The sequence below is a fragment of the Pseudophryne corroboree genome, chromosome 12 (genome assembly GCF_028390025.1).
Source record: "Pseudophryne corroboree isolate aPseCor3 chromosome 12, aPseCor3.hap2, whole genome shotgun sequence".
In the NCBI taxonomy this organism is placed as follows: domain Eukaryota; kingdom Metazoa; phylum Chordata; class Amphibia; order Anura; family Myobatrachidae; genus Pseudophryne; species Pseudophryne corroboree.
In genome coordinates, this window is record NC_086455.1 from 69,891,993 (window position 1) to 69,908,473 (window position 16,481).

The window sequence follows — 16,481 nt, forward strand, 5'->3', positions numbered from 1 at the left end:
CTTACACCAAGTCTTGGATTTGCCCGTGACCCACTGCATGGTCGAGTCCAGATTCAGAGGGACAAAATCAGAAGGGTCGTTAGTTATTTGGATTCCAAGGTACTTAAATTGTACCGTCCAAAATAATGGCAGGGGGATTTTGGAAGCAGTAGGAGGGGGGCCTATGACTGGCATAATGTATGATTTAGGCCAGTTAATTCTAAGACCCGAATGATCTCCAAAGTTCTCTATCACACGCAACAGGGTGGGCATTGACTTGGTGTAATCCTGCAAAAACAACAACATGTCATCGGCATAAAGAGCTATTCTATCCTCACGTGAACCTGTACAAATTCCCACAATATCTGGGTGCGATCTTATCAAGCAGGCCAGGGGCTCGATGGCCAAGGCAAACAGCGTAGGGGACAGGGGGCAGCCCTGTCTAGTACCTCGGGTCAATTGAAAAGATGGGGATACATAACCGTTCACCAAGATCCTGGCACTCGGATGTTGATACAGTAGTTTAATCCATTTTATAAAATTGGGTCCAAAGCCCATACAAGCCATCACCTCCCATAAATAAGCCCATTCAATGCTGTCAAAGGCCTTGGCCGCGTCTAACGAGACCACAGCCGAGACAGAAGGGGAGTCGTGTGGGAGTTGTAAAATGGTATGCAGTCTACGTAAATTGATAGACGTGGACTTTCCTGGCATGAAGCCGGTCTGGTCCGGGTGAATGAGGGAGGTTATCACTGTGTTGAGCCGTACTGCCAATATCTTTGCCAGGATCTTAGCATCGGTGGGAATCAGGGATATCGGTCTATAGGAGTCCGGAGATCTAGGGTCCTTACCGGGTTTTGGGATCACTATTATAACTGCCTCTGACATGGAGGGGGGGAGTTCGTTATTGGCAAATATATCTAAGTACAGGGCATGAAGCCTGGGGCCAAAGAAATCAACATGATTTTTGTATACCTCGGAGGGAATTCTGTCACATCCCGGAGCCTTGCCATTAGGGGACATACCAATGGCCGCAGTCACCTCCTCGAGCGTCAAAGGCGCCTCCAGCAGCTCACAGGCTTCAGAGGAGAGTGCGGGCAGCGGAACACCCCCCATGTAATATGAAAGATCTGAAGTAGAGCACTGCAACTGTGAATTATAAACCTCAGAGAAGTAAGATCGGAATAACAGCGCAATGTCCGGTGTGGTGTCGACAAGAGAGCCATCCGCCCCGGACATTTGGGTGATCGTGGTCCCAGGACGATCGTAATGTATAAGACGGGCCAGGAGGCCCCCCGTCCTATCAGCCTGCATATATATATTAGTAGCTTTAAAAAGGAGGGAACGAGAGTTTTTATCAGAGAGGTGGGCCAACCAAGCTGACTGAGCCACCAGCCATCGTGTCTTTGTCGCGGGGGCGCCGTCAGACAGATATTGGGACTCTAGGTCCCTAGCGTCCCTTTCAAGGGCCTGTTCTCTCTCCCTAGAGGACATTTTATGAGCCGCTATTCGTCCAATATATGAACCTCTCAAGAACGCCTTAAACGAATCCCAGACTACTGTACCCGGGGCAGACCCTACATTGTTGTTAAAGTAACCCTCCCACTGAGTCTCCAAGTCACCGCAGTCCCCCAGCTGGGTCAGCCAAGAGGGGTGTAGTTTCCAATAGGAGTGCCCCCTCTGACTTTCCACAGCAAGAGTCATCATCAGAGGGGAGTGGTCAGAGACCCCTCGAGCCTCGTAGTGGATGTCAATAATCCCAGGGACGAGGGCGGGGGACACCAACATCAGGTCAATCCTGGAGAAGGAGCCGTGAGTGCTGGAAAAACAGGAGAACTGACGGACCGCAGGGTGACGAAGCCGCCACACATCTACCCACTGCAAACTATTCAAAAAATCCGCAAACTTGGTAGGACCACCTCCCACCAGCGCAGCCTGTGGGGAGTGCCATCGGTCCATAGACAAATCCAGGACGTTATTAAAATCTCCCAAGCAAATCACTGGGGTGGTAGGGGAAGGAGCTATGAAGGACGCAGCTTGTTGCAGCACAGTATATGAGAAAGGAGGGGGGACATACACCGCTAAAATGTAATAGGGCTGGGAGTTCAGCTTACATTCTATAAATACATATCTTCCATACGGGTCAGTTTTAATCGATAACAACTCGAATTGCACTGTCTTTTTAATCAGAACGGAGACACCCCTAGAAAAGGAGGAGTGAGAGGCATGGTAAGCCCAGCCCACCCAGGCCCGTCGTAAGGACAGCAACCTATGTCCCTCCAAGTGGGTCTCACTGAGGCATGCAATATCCGGGTCATATTTCTTAATCATATTTAGAATAAAAGAAAGTTTGATTTTGTTATTCAGACCTCGAACATTCCATGCCAGAATTTTCAGATTAATCATGGCCCCCTATAAGCTCTATACACCTCCCGGATGGACCTCTCCCAAAATACATCTTGAGAATAAGCATTATCAATACCAGCAAAACATGACGTATATGAGCCCTGCGTTGTAAGCCATAGCATCTGAAATATGAAACATCCTTGCCTCAGAAAATACTTAAATAAGAAAAATAACAAACTAAAGAAAAAAAAAAAAGAAAAAACCCCAAAAACAGCAGAAGGAGGCGCAACTAGCAGCTTCCCAATTAACCATTCCCTCCCCATACACCACCCCGAACTCCGGCATACTTATATCCCGAACAATCAACCCAAACTACCAAGCGCTAGGAAGGCCTAGATTCTCAGCTGAACCTCTAACCCTCTCTAACCAACACCACTTGGACGTAAAAGTCTTGAGCCACCAATGCAAAGAAGGGGGGCTCCCCGAACTGTGATCAAGCCTCCGGTAAACCAGGCCCCGGGCTTTTCAACATAGGAGATCAGTCTGGAGCCAGTTGCCGAGCACCCGGTGCAAATCTGTCCAACCATTGGGCCGCCTCTCTAGGGGAGTTGAAAAACTTGGTCTCCCCATCCGCCACAACCCGGAGCCTTGAGGGAAACAACATGGAGTATGAAATGTTGAGGTCTCGCAGCCGTCGTTTAATGGGCATAAACTGGGCTCGGTCCTTCTGGACGTCTGCGGCAAAGTCCGGGAAGGCCGATACCTTGACTCCATTGCGGACCAACGGGCCCTTCGTGCGACCTAAGCGGAGAACCGAGTCACGGTCCTTATAGTGCAGGAATTTAGCGATGAAGGTGCGAGGAGGGGCACCAGGAGGTAGCGGCCGAGATGGTATCCTATGTGCTCGCTCCACCGTGAAATGGGCCGTAAAGGACTCAGCGCCATACATCTCCTTAAGCCAGGATTCGAGGAAGTCCTCCGGCTGCGAACCCTCTTCTCTTTCAGGCAGGCCCACAAATCTGACGTTGTTTCTACGCAGCCGTCCCTCCATGTCTAAGAGCTTGGTCTGAAGGGAGGAAACCTGCTGGGTCACCGTGGATACGGACTGCTTAAGGGGGCCACATAAATCTTCCAGATTGGAGACCCGTGTCTCCGCCTCACCCACTCTCTCTCGGATACGTTGAACATCTTGGCGGAGCAAGGAGAGATCGCACTGCACCTTCTCCATCTTATCGGAGAGACGTTGTTCACTGCCAGCTATAGCCTCCAGCACTTGTTGAATAGACGGCGCCCCCGCTGCCTCCGGGGAATTAACCGCTGACTCGGGAGGGGAGGTCGAGTGTGTTGGAGAGGCTTCATGAGAAGGAGCCGGTGCAGCCCTGGGATTGGGTTGTCTGGTAAATCTTTCTAGTTTGGCCGCGGCCGCACTCTGGCCGCCCTTAACCATATTGGACAGGAGCAGTCACACTCACCCCACAGTAGGGCTACAGTATAGGATTGTAATTAGAAGGCGGCTGCAGCAAGGTTGCGTATAATCAGTGGCGGGAACCAACCGTGTCCGGTTTGTATGTCAGAGTAACAAAGTAGGATAATGGTACGCAGTACACTGTAGGATATTGGTGCAGCACAGCAGTGTAGGCAGATCCAATCTATGTGCAGCTCCTGTGTGATATAATGGAAGGGCCGTGCAATGTAAATAGCTGACTTTGTCTCCAATCTCAGGTGGGTATTAGCATAGTCATTAGGAGAGTAATAATAGGAGAGGTCAGTATGCAGTAAAGACCCTGTGTGCAGAGACAGTTCACAGGGCACAACAGATGAATGCAGCCCTTCCAAGCATGGAGGTCAGCCCAGAGCAGTGGGGCCTTCTGTATAGCTTCTCCCAAAATGGCCGCAGTGTCCCTTCCCCTTCCCCAGGAGTACCTGCTTCCTATGCTTCTCCGGGTGTTAGGGCTCCGGGCCGCAGCCTGTCAGGGAGAGGAGAGGCAGCTTCCACCTCCCAGTCGTCCCAGGGTGCTTGTTGGCAGTGACAGCCCGCCGCCCGAGCTCCGGGCGTTCCGCGGCCGAGGGCGCCGAAATTGAGGCCGGGGATCCGGAGGAGGCCCAGGCCGCAGGGCCGGAAGTCAGCCGGCGCCGTCCCACGAGTCCCGGAGACCGCAAGAAAGGATGCCCGCCGGCTCCCAGCAGTATGAGGGAGGTATGTAGCCCGGGCAGGGACACCAGAGGGGTCAGGATGGGTGAAAGGATGGGTTTATTTGGGGAGCTCCCGAGATCCGCTCCCTACTCCGTTGCTGCCGTGGCCACGCCCCCACATTTGCACACTTAGGAGAAATGTTTTATTATATATAAACTGGTAATTTCAAATGAGGAAACTGACTGTGTGGCAATACACAGCCCGATCAGGAAGATCAGTTTCTATTATATATGTTAGAAGGAATTCAAGAGTCTCCAATCACAATTTCATTAGAGCTGCAGCATGAGTACCAGGAATAAACTCCAGTAAAGGAGAGAAAGCAAGAACTGTGCAGATTACAACTATTGTAGCACTGTCAAGATAGAGCCCCTCTGTGAATATATAGTGGATTACAGCATAAAAGTAAAAAGTCACCAAGTGGCAATAACTAGCCCGATTGGGAGAATCAGCCTTGGACACACATATTAAAAAAGAACTGAGAATCTCCAGTAATAATTGCATAACAGCTGTAGCAGGAGTGCTGAGAACAGACTCCAGGGAAGGAGAGAACAGTAATCTACGGATACTGTGACTAGTACCTGTATAATATATTTCCCTGGTCAATAAATGTTTGTGTATATATGAATGATAGCAGTGGAATAAATGTAAATCCAACAAGATGGAGACCCATCATAAAATACTAATAAGGACTGATCAAGAAAGGGGCTGAATACAATGTAAAAATTATCTATAACACCCAGGGGCATTTTAAAAGAGATGGGGTTGGGCGTGTAGCTTCCGTGATGGGCCCCCTCCACTCCGGCAGATAGTAGACTCTGGCTTAAAACCACAGCCTACTGCACATGCTCATGGACACCTCCAGTGCGCATGCACAATTACTTGGAAATTACTGCAGTGTCCATTTTCCAAGTGATTTGTGCCCGCACTTCAGAGCTGCCACCGCAGGACTCCTGAGGGATAAGAATACTCTATGGGTGCAGTGTGTGCCCCCCCCCCCCCCCCCCCCCCAGACCTAAGGGCCCACGTGCATCGCAAACACTGCACCCATTATAGAAATGTCTATGATAACACCATCATTTGCAAACTTAATATGTTTTAAGATGTTATGTGCAATTTATATGGTTTCCAACTAGTATTTCCACTATTAAATATCACTCACAGGACATAAAAATAACTAACATATGGCAAATAGAAAATAAAGAAACAAAATGTTTATTACACAAGAGCTCACAGCATTTAAAACTATTATCAATCATGTATCCTCCACAATTTACTAGAGAAAAATATATTCACTAACTCCCTAGGAGGAATTGCTACAATAATAAACATAGTTGCAAAAGATATTTTTCTCTGCAATAGCCATCGTTCCAGATTAAGGGGGTTATTCAGAGTTGTTAGCAAATCACACAAATGAAGCAATTGGGCAAAACCATGTTGCACTGCAGGTGGGGCAGATGTAACATGTGCAGAGAGAGTTAGATTTGGGTGGAGTGTGCTCAAACTGAATATAAACTGCAGTGTAAAAATAAAGCAGCCAGTATTTACCCTGCACAGAAACAATATAACCCACCCAAATCTGAATCTCTCTTCACATGTTACATCTGCCCCACCTGCAGTGCAACGTGGTTTTGCCCAATTGCTACCTTTTTTGGTTTGCTAACAACTCTGAATAACCCCCTAAAAGACAATTTGCTACAATAATAACACATTTCAGTGAATGCGATTTCTTCCTGCAATAATGATCTCTCCAGAATAAGAAAGAGAATATCTATTTAAAATAATTAATACATTTACAAGATTATACCAGGAGATTATCTAGAATCCCTTTATAATTATATTTTTATATTTAAGAGCTATTAACGGTGGCTTCATTCCTGTTGGAGAAAGAGCACTATATAAATACAATTATTATTAATAACATAAACCGATACTATTTCAGGACACCACAGCAGTGAATTTATTTTTAATACAAAATGTTTCACTTAAATCAACTATGTTTAATACTTATTTCACTCAATAGTAGTTCAATGGATAATGTATCCTTTTTATATGTATACTAATAAAAGTTGTATTTTAATCCAATAAAAAATATCCCATAAACAACAATCTGTATATATTGGCAACTGTGTATATTAAATAATCACCAAGATAAAATTGGTGTCAATCACTCCCCAAGTGCTCCATACATATGCATTCCTTTTTTATCTCCTGTTTATATAACTGTAAAAATGGTGGTGTCTGGGACTGCCAAAATAGGCAGGACCCTTCATTCCCCCAACTTCCGCTTTCCCTGCAGCCCCCACAGCTTACCGTTCTGGGCCCCAGTTGCCAGTCCCAAGAGAAGGCTGCAGGACATCATGTGGTGCCTCTAAGAATAACTGTGGAGTGCTAGGACCACAGCAGCAGCGGGAAGGAGTCCAGAGCAGGCAGCCATGGAGAGACAGCACTGGTGGCATTTCAAATTTGGAGCGGACCATGCTGCCTCTCCTGATTGGCTGTTGGCCTGGGAGCTCTGATTGGCTTGAGGCAGGCGCCAAATGCAACCTGTTACTGGTGATGTTCCTCTATGATTTCCTCCAATTGTTTATTTTTTATATCCTTAAAATTCAGAGTACAGTGAGACATTAAACTGTGTAAATCTCAGAAACTAGAAAAATGGGGGTGTTCTAGATCATTACACCAATAGATACAAAGGAAGGCATCACATGGAAGGCTAATGTCATGAGTCCAAAGCAGAAAGCCATCATGCCAATTGTGAAATCAATATCAGTAGTAAGTCAGGCGCTGGACAATTTATAAAGAGGACATAGTCACAACATAGGATATCAGTTAAGGCTGAGGCAGGAATAACGTGGCGAGGGGAAGGACACATTGTCTGGTGACTAGGCAGATCAAAGGCAAACCCCAACCAGCTAAAACATTAATTAATAGCAACCAGATTTAATAAACATGTCTCCTTCTCACCAACATGCACCAATATTAAATTAGTAATATTCATATTTAATAAATAGGCCTATTTACTCCCTACCAGCTCTGATATTATATGACAGCAATCCTATTTCATTATTAGGTTTATTTCCCCCACCCCTCCCTCACCAAGAGCTCTGACATTAATTTAATATGTAGTTGCATTGATGGCCATATAACTCCTACATAACATAACAAATATCCCCCCACTAAGATTAACTATGAACAAACGCCAACATAATAATAATAATAATAATAATAATAATAATAATGCATTACCTCCGCAAAACATTTCACACCATACCACATATCATTAATACCATCCCACACACAAAGTATTAATTCCCTCCCAAGATCACTTACCTATCTTTGAAAGCTGTGAGGATCATAGCCAAGTAGAGAGAACAGGAGAAATTAGGGAGAGGAGGAGAGGAGGAGGGGTAGGTCAGAAGGACATGCAGAATCTATATAATAATGTCTAAATTATATAAATTCTAAATAAATGTCTGCCTTACTTTGGGGGAGATGTATCAAACTTTGGACAGAGATAAAGTGAGTAGAAATAAAGGACCAACCAAAAAGCACCTAACTGTCATGTCGCAGGCTGTGTTTGAAAAAAATCGATTAGCGCTTTATCTCTCTCCACTTTAACTCCAAGGTCTGATACATATCCCCCTCTGTGTAGGTGACAGCACATTTTAATAAGTCTACATTTTTAGGCAACGTCCTGCTTTCCTAAATCTAGAAAGTCAGAAAAAAAGAGTCCAATTTAATAACTAGCTAGAAGACCGAGACAAAGTTATATTTTTCTGATCCCGTCTTGGAAAGCAAATGCAATTTTGTGAAATAAAATTGCATGCCCCTGGACAGTATTAAAAGAATGTATGTTGCATCGCTGGTTCATATTAAACAAATATTACTTGCTATATCTCGGTGGAGGAGCCTGGCTGAAGAAATCTGATCTCTACATAATTAGTACGCATAGACCGTCTGACATCCCGGGTTAATCCATCTAACTCCCTCAAATGCAAAACTAAAAGGGAAAACACAACTGTCTCTGGTGATTTTCCTTTTCACTCACTTACAGAGATTATCCAGAAAGAAAATGAAAATCTACGTATTTACTCAGAAAATAATATAAGTAGTGACCCGAACACGGTGTCAGGCCCTGTTAACCTGCTGAATGCTGGTCCTTGGTTTATACAAGAGAATAAAAAAGTTGTATATTTTCAAAATATGTATTAACAAATTTTTATTGATATCTAAAGGAATAGTAACAGTTAATCTCAATAATTTTCAAAAATGTTCTTTCTTTTTTTAAACGATTTTTAAACGACACCAGAAATAAAAATTGTGTATTTATTGGTTTTAAATTTAGGTTTGTAGATTTCTAGTAATACAAAAAACTAAAAAATATTAATGCAGATTATGTATGCCTACATTGCAACAATGCCATCACATACTTTGCGTTGCACTTAACCCTTTGATGCCAAAAACTGGCTGATCAATATTACCCCTCCCCCGTTATCGATGCCAGCAGCTAAGTGTAACAGCTGAGTCGCATTAATAAAGAGACAGGTATTTGATTTATGAATCCGAAAATGTGTCGTTTTACTACCAGTAAATGTGAATGGTCCTTTAATACATTCCAAGTACAACAGACAGCTTCTTATTAAATAGAGAAGTCCCATAAGAATGATCCTCTAGGCTTGCAGAAAAAGAAAAAAAAAAGCTAAGAGCATTTTAAACACACTTCACTTAGAGAGCCTGGGAGAGTCTGCCAAATTCGAGGCTGGTGAGCCATTTAAAGGCTTCCTGCTCTACATGTTAATTAACAGTCTATAGGGCATTTAAAAAAAAAATATGGAGTCACAGCTGGCTAGTTATTACATGGGCCGTCTGCGTTTGTCATTGAAACAATATTGGATTTTTTTAAAACCATATCTGTAAAGACACAGGGATTTTCCAATATGAGGTACAAGTTCTCTGGTAACTGCTAAATTCAGTGCGGCTTTAATTACCATTGCATCATGTCTACAGATGTACGCAAGAGATTTAGGAATAAATATCCAATCTGCTTATCATTGCAAAAACAAAATGAATAGTATATAAAACTAAATTGATGTTAGCAATCTGACCTTCACCTATGCACCCCAAAATTGCTACAGGTAAGGAAACAGCAACTTGCCAAAGTGCCCTCCAGATACAGTATGTTCCAGAGGGTGTGGTTCGTTTTATCGACAGTGTCTAGGTCGACAATGTTTAGGTCGACCACTATAGGTCGACAGTCACTAGGTCGACATGGATGGAAGGTCGACAGGGTTTCTAGGTCGACATGTGCTAGGTCGACAGGTCTAAAGGTCGACATGAGGATTTTTTTTTTTGTGTGTCGTTTTCTTCGTAGAGTGACCGGGATCCCAAATTAGTGCACCGTGTCCCCTCGCATGGTGCCTTCGCTTCGCTCGGCACACTTTACCGTTCCAATCGTAGTCCACGTGGATCGTTAAGTATGAAAAAATCCCCCCCCAAAAAAATGTTCAAAACTCATGTCGACCTTTAGATCTGTCGACCTAGCACATGTCGACCTAGAAACCCTGTCGACCGTCCATCCATGTCGACCTAGTGACTGTCGACCTATAGTGGTCGACCTAAACATTGTCGACCTAGACACTGTCGATCTTCAGACCGGATCCCCTTCCAGATAATCACAAATGCAGTGGCGGCACTCATGGAACAGCACAATGTACAACCGACTGGTACAGCAGCTCCAACGTATTGATTATTTATCTAAACCCTCATCAGGAATAAAGAAATGCAACAGAGCTTAGTTTATATACACATATCCAAGCACCCAGGTCAGGTGCATGAAATACTGATGGAGCTTCCTGTCAGGAGGCAGTGACAACATAATTCTGCATCCCAGAGCCCAATACAATCAACAAAAAATACATTGTGCAATTACTCTGATCTTATACCAATAAAATGATGCTGCAACAACAACAAAATTAATATAAATGAGGTACTTGACTAAAGTACTAATCAAGTCATCTGTGCATAGATATCCTTAAAACCTGGACTGTAATGGAGGAGTTTGGGAAATTCTCCTTTTTTTTTTTGTGCACAACTTAACTGGCTAATATTTTTTACAAAAAATGCTCAGAAATTGACAATTTTTTTTACGACTGAATTAGGATAAGAATACCTATTTAAAATATATCCAATATGATTTTTATATATATATATATATATATATATATATATAGTATTTTTATATATATATTTTTTTTAAAGAAAGGGAACTATTGTATACTATTCAGGTAGTGTATTCACCTTGCCTTTAATTCTTTGGTGCTCAAACTCAGTCCTCAGGACCCAAAGAAGTCACATCATCCAGGTCACCTAGCAGCAGCACAGGTGTATTTATTAAACTAGACCTCACCTGATGAATGCACACTTCCACCCAATGCAAGGCAAACACATAACACTAACCCCATAAATAAAAACACAGAGACCTGAATAAGGGGAAAGGAAGGTCAGCTTTGTTTATCAACTATTTAGTCATTCATTATTTAATTCATTATTTAAACTAATAAACTATTTAGAACTACCTATTTAATATATCTAAGATATCTAACTTGAATATATGTATATATAACTAGGGTAACTAAAAGGGGAAAGAAGAAAGACAGATAAAAGTATGGTGGCACAGAAAGAACGGCCCCACAATGCACGATCACCACTGCCTACCCACACTGGTCATCTAATGAGAGGCGAACAGCCAGCCTAAAACCACGCTCAAGGTATCATCCTCCTACCCAAAATGAGCGCCCCCCTCGCTCAGCACACATCGCGCTGTGTGCTGAGCGGGGGGAGAGATGTGTGCTTAGCTAGAACGCTCAGCACACATCTCCCCTGTGTGTACTGGGCTTAAAATGGCAGCTTACAGCCACCCCTGAATGGGTCTTAAAGCCCATGTTCTCACTCCTTCTCCATAGGCTAACCTCACCTCACCCCACTCAAAACACACACTCCTGTCCAAGCATTAACTCTTCCCAATCCCAGGCTCAGGTGTTTAATCCACTCTGTGCATATGAAATGCACACCGTCTCCCTATTCACTTATAGGCCCTACACACTGGCCGACATCACTCAAAGATATGAACGATTTTGTTCATTAATGAACGAGATATCGTTCATAACTTTGAGTGTGGAGGCACCAGCGATGAACGATGTGCGGCCCTGCGCTCGTTCATCGCTAGTGCCCCGTCGGCTGTGCATGGAGGCCAATATGGACGATCTCGTCCATATTTGCCTGCACTTCTATGGAGCCGGGTGACGGGGAGAGTGAAGAAACTTAATTCCCCCCGTCACTGCCCCCCCGCCGCCGGGTCGCCCGTCGGCCGTATCCGCCGTCAGGCAGATCGGCGGCGGATCGCCAATGTGTAGGGCCCTTGACACATTTCCCAGGTCATCTAGCTGGTGCACAGGTGTAGCAATTACTCACTGACATGTTTTAAAAGATCCACAGGTGGAGATAATTATTTCACTTGTACTTTACTTGTGAATCTGTGAGGAGACCTGAAAAACATGAACTGCTTGGGGTCCTGAGGACTGAGTTTGAGAACACATGCTCTAGTTACAGTATATAAAATGCCAAACTGGAGTGCAGCCTCAATAGAGCATAGGTTCTCAAACTCAGTCCTCAGGACCCCACACAGTGCATGTTTTTCAGGTTTCCTCACAAAATCAAAGGTGAAATAATTAGCTCCACCTGTGGATGTTTTAAAATATGTCACTCATTAATGATTATAACTGTATACCTACTACGTGTTTGGAAAATGTGAGCTGTTTGGGGTCCTGAGGACCGAGTTTGAGAACTTATGCAATACAGCAACAAAGTCCTTATTGCTTACTTGTACAAGAAGAAAAAAGTAGAGGCCACTGCCCATTTCCAGCAGTAACAATCAGTAGTATAATACAGTAATTACATACCACATACCACCAGTGTTAAAAAGGGCTAGATGCATCATCGCTTGGAGAGTGATAAAATGGAGAGAGAAAAAGTAGCACCCAATCAGCTCATAACTGCCACGTCTGAGGACTAGGGGGCCCACAGCTGCCCAGACCAGCAATGAGTTATCCCCTGGAACCGTTGCTGACCATATTGGGGGTCATTCCGAGTTGTTCTGCCGATTTTCGCTATACTGCGATTAGTCTCTTACTGCACATGGTTCGCAGAGTGCATGCGCTTAGTTATTTTACACAAAAGTTAGGTATTTTACTCACGGCATAACAAAGCTTTTTCATCGCTGTGCTGACTGTAGTGTGATTGACAGGAAGTGGGTGTTTCTGGGCGGAAACTAGCCGTTTTATGGGAGTGTCGAGTTGCAAAACGCAGGAGTGGCTGGAGAAACGGGGGAGTGGTTGAGCAAACGCTGGGTGTGTTTGTGACGTCAAACCAGGAACGAAAAGGACTGAGCTGGTCGCAATGGCTGAGTAAGTCTGGAGCTACTCAGAAACTGCTAAGAAATTTCTATTCGCAATTCTGCTAATCTTTCGTTCGCACTTCTGCTAAGCTAAGATACACTCCCAGAGAGCGGCGGCTCAGCGTGTGCAATGCTGCTAAAAGCAGCTAGCGAGCGAACAACTCGGAATCACCCCCATTGAGCAATGCCGGATGAATGGCCCAGTGCAGAGAGCAGGGTGGGCCCCACTGCCTGAGGGACATGCCCCCTGTTCTCCACACCACACAGGACACTGTGCTTGTACCAATTACCCACTGCCTCCCTGTGTCACCGTCTGCCTCCCGCTGTCATCCTCTACCTCTCCCAGTCACCCACTGCCATGTGGCATATTGTGAACTTGAGTTGGGGTGAAGGGGGAGGAGGGTCCCAAATTATATTTTTGCACCTGGGCCCACCACTCACAATTTCCGCCACTGGTGACCATGCACGTGCAAGCGCCAATCCTTGTTGCCCATTGACTTTACTTTAGCCACTGCAACTGTCATAATTATTATAGGCACTTGCTCCGACCCCATGCTAGGTGCAAGAGATCTGTCAGATACAAGCTTCCCTTCTCTGAATGCACCACTCAGAATCACATGGAGCTTATGATACACACCCATGACCGGAGGAAGATTAGGTGGTCAGGCCACCCCTAGGCACAACATTATTGGCCACCCCTCCTCCAAAAATATGTCTCTCACTGTTGGCTCCCTCCATATCGTCCCATAGCCTTCTCATTACACCTTTTATAGCACTCTCCAGTTCTCTTCATATCTCACTGCCCTCCCCCCACAGCTCACACTGCTCTTCTCACTGGTCCCCCCCATCTCACTAACCCATCACACCTCATTTCCCACATGACTGCTCCCCCACCCCTCACCGCCCCCCAACTGCTCACATTACTCCCATCACAGCTCACTGCCCCTCTACTGCTCACACTGCATGCAAACACACTGCATACACACACACAGATTGCACACACTCTACACATACACTGTATATACACACACTATACACTATGCACACACACTGCCCACATAACTGCTCCTCAGAGCTGGAATATAGGAGGAGTGACAGGGGCAGTATTCCCAAGGCCCCCACAGATTAGGAGCCCCCACACACTATCCCACCCAAAACTGGCCACAGCTCTTCTCTCCGGAGCTCAGCACCAGAAATGGTCACAGTTCTTCCCTCCAGAGCACATTATTTAGCTGTGTCTCCACTCCCCCATGTCCTCAGCGGCCCAGCTTTTCATTAACAGCGGGCGCCGAGGAGCTTCACTACACAGTCTCGCGGGATACTGACGTTACATCCCGCAAGACACTGTCCCGGAGCCGCCTGCGGCTGCTGCCATAAGTGAGGAGCTGCACAGATGTCTGGACTCAGCGCGCTCTCCCCGCTCCATGTTCTCCCGGTCCCCTGCTCAGGCTGCTGCTGCTCAAAGTGTCCAGCCAAGACAGGTGGTGTTATACACATATGTGTGTGTGTGTGTCACTGTTATAGGAGACAGGGAGGGAGGGAGGGAGGGAGGGAGAGGGGGAGAGGGGTTGGCATAACATTTTTAATTGGGGCCTCCACAGCTTAGTTGCCCCTGGGCCCCCACAACCCTTAATATGGCCCTGCTACTCCTCCACCCTCATTACCCCCCTACTGCTCACATTACCTCACTGCCCCCTCAATTTATCACACTGCACGCACACACACTGCAAACTCACAAACACAAACAATGAACATACTACATGCTGTGCGCACACACACACACACACACACACACACACACACACACAGCCCCCTCCTCCACCCCTCACTATCCTCCTACTGCTCATATTGCTCCCATCATAGCTCAATACCCTGTGGGCAGGGCTGTTTCTAGGCAATTAGGTTACAAGTGCGAACATGGAAAAAATGCCACCCACCCAGTCATTCTAAATAGGACACAAAATAAGGGGCGTGACTCACTGCAATGGGCATGGCCTTGCAGGAAATGACTACCTTACACCCCATACAGTAATTGTTGGAGTATAGTGCACTCAGTACCTTGTCTCCTGTGTATACATTACACTGGGTGCGGATCCTCTAGTGCAGGGGTGGGAAAACTCAGGCCTGCGGGCCGTATAAGGCGCACAGAGCCACTTGATCCGGCCCGGCCAGGCTCATCTAACCGCGGAGATGCCAGGCGCCCGCTGAGATTTTGTTACTAGCGGGCGCCTGTCTTCTTCCCCTCAGCAGCAGCTGGATGCAGGAGCTCACTCCTGAGCCCCGGCTTCCGGCTCTGGCAGTGTACGGCTGTGCGTGCTATGAGAGAGATGTCATGACGTCTCTCCTATAGTTCTGAGGAGCGGGCGGCCAAGCAGAGGGCAACGGTCTGGAAGCAGGAGCGGGGCTGGTGAGTAGTGTGGTTTTTTTTTTTTTTATGTGTGTGTGTAAGCGACACTACTAGAGGGCATATCTAATGGGGCATATTTAATGGGGCATAACAACTGACTGGGAGCATATCTAATGGGGCATAACAACTGACTGGGGGCATATCTAATGGGACATAACAAGTGACTGGGGGCATATGTACTGGGGGCATATCTACTGGGGCATAACAACTGACTTGGGGTATATCTTCTGGGGGCATAACTACTGATTGGGGGCATAACTACTGACTTGGGGCATATCTATTGGGGCATAACTACTGGGAGCAGACTAATTATTAAGTTAATAATATTTGTATGGCCCCCAAAGGATTTTATAAATATCCAAATGGCCCTTGGTAGAAAAAAGGTTCCTCACCCCTGCTCTAGTGTTTACCTTCTAGTGCTGGAGCATCAGGGAGGCAGAGACTGATGGCAGAGTTCCTCCTGCAGTGGAGAGGGAGAGACATTTCCTCCTGCAGTGGAGGGAGAGACAGTTCCTCCTGCAGTGGAGAGGGAGAGACAGTTCCTCCTGCAGTGGAGGGAGAGACAGTTCCTCCTGCAGTGGAGAGGGAGAGACAGTTCCTCCTGCAGTGGGGAGAGACGGTTCCTCCTGTAGCATGTGTCGCACTGCCTGAATGGGACGGAGAACAGTGGGCGGCAGGGGTTAAAGTGAGCCAGAACGGGGCGGAACTGTGTTCCGTCAGTTCCACTTGGAGACGGAACTCAGTTCCGCCTCCTCCGACTCACCTCACCCGATGTTAGCCCAGCGCTGCAGGGAGATGCCGGGCACCCGCTGAGATTGTGTTACCAGCGGGCACCTGGCTCCCATTCCACAGCGTCAGCCAGAGGCAGGAGCTCAGTACTGAGCTCTGGCTTCCAGTTCTGTCAGTGCGCGCTATGGGAGAGACGTCATGACGTCTCTCCCATAGTGCTGAGGAGCAGGGACGTGAAGTCAGGGAGGCAGTGCCTCACCTGTCATGCTCCCTATCATGCTCAGAGTTCTCACTGTAAAAATTATTGGGATAACACAAAGAAGATATTTATAACTTATAAGCATCTTTTTTGTACTAATGCAATCATCTTTATA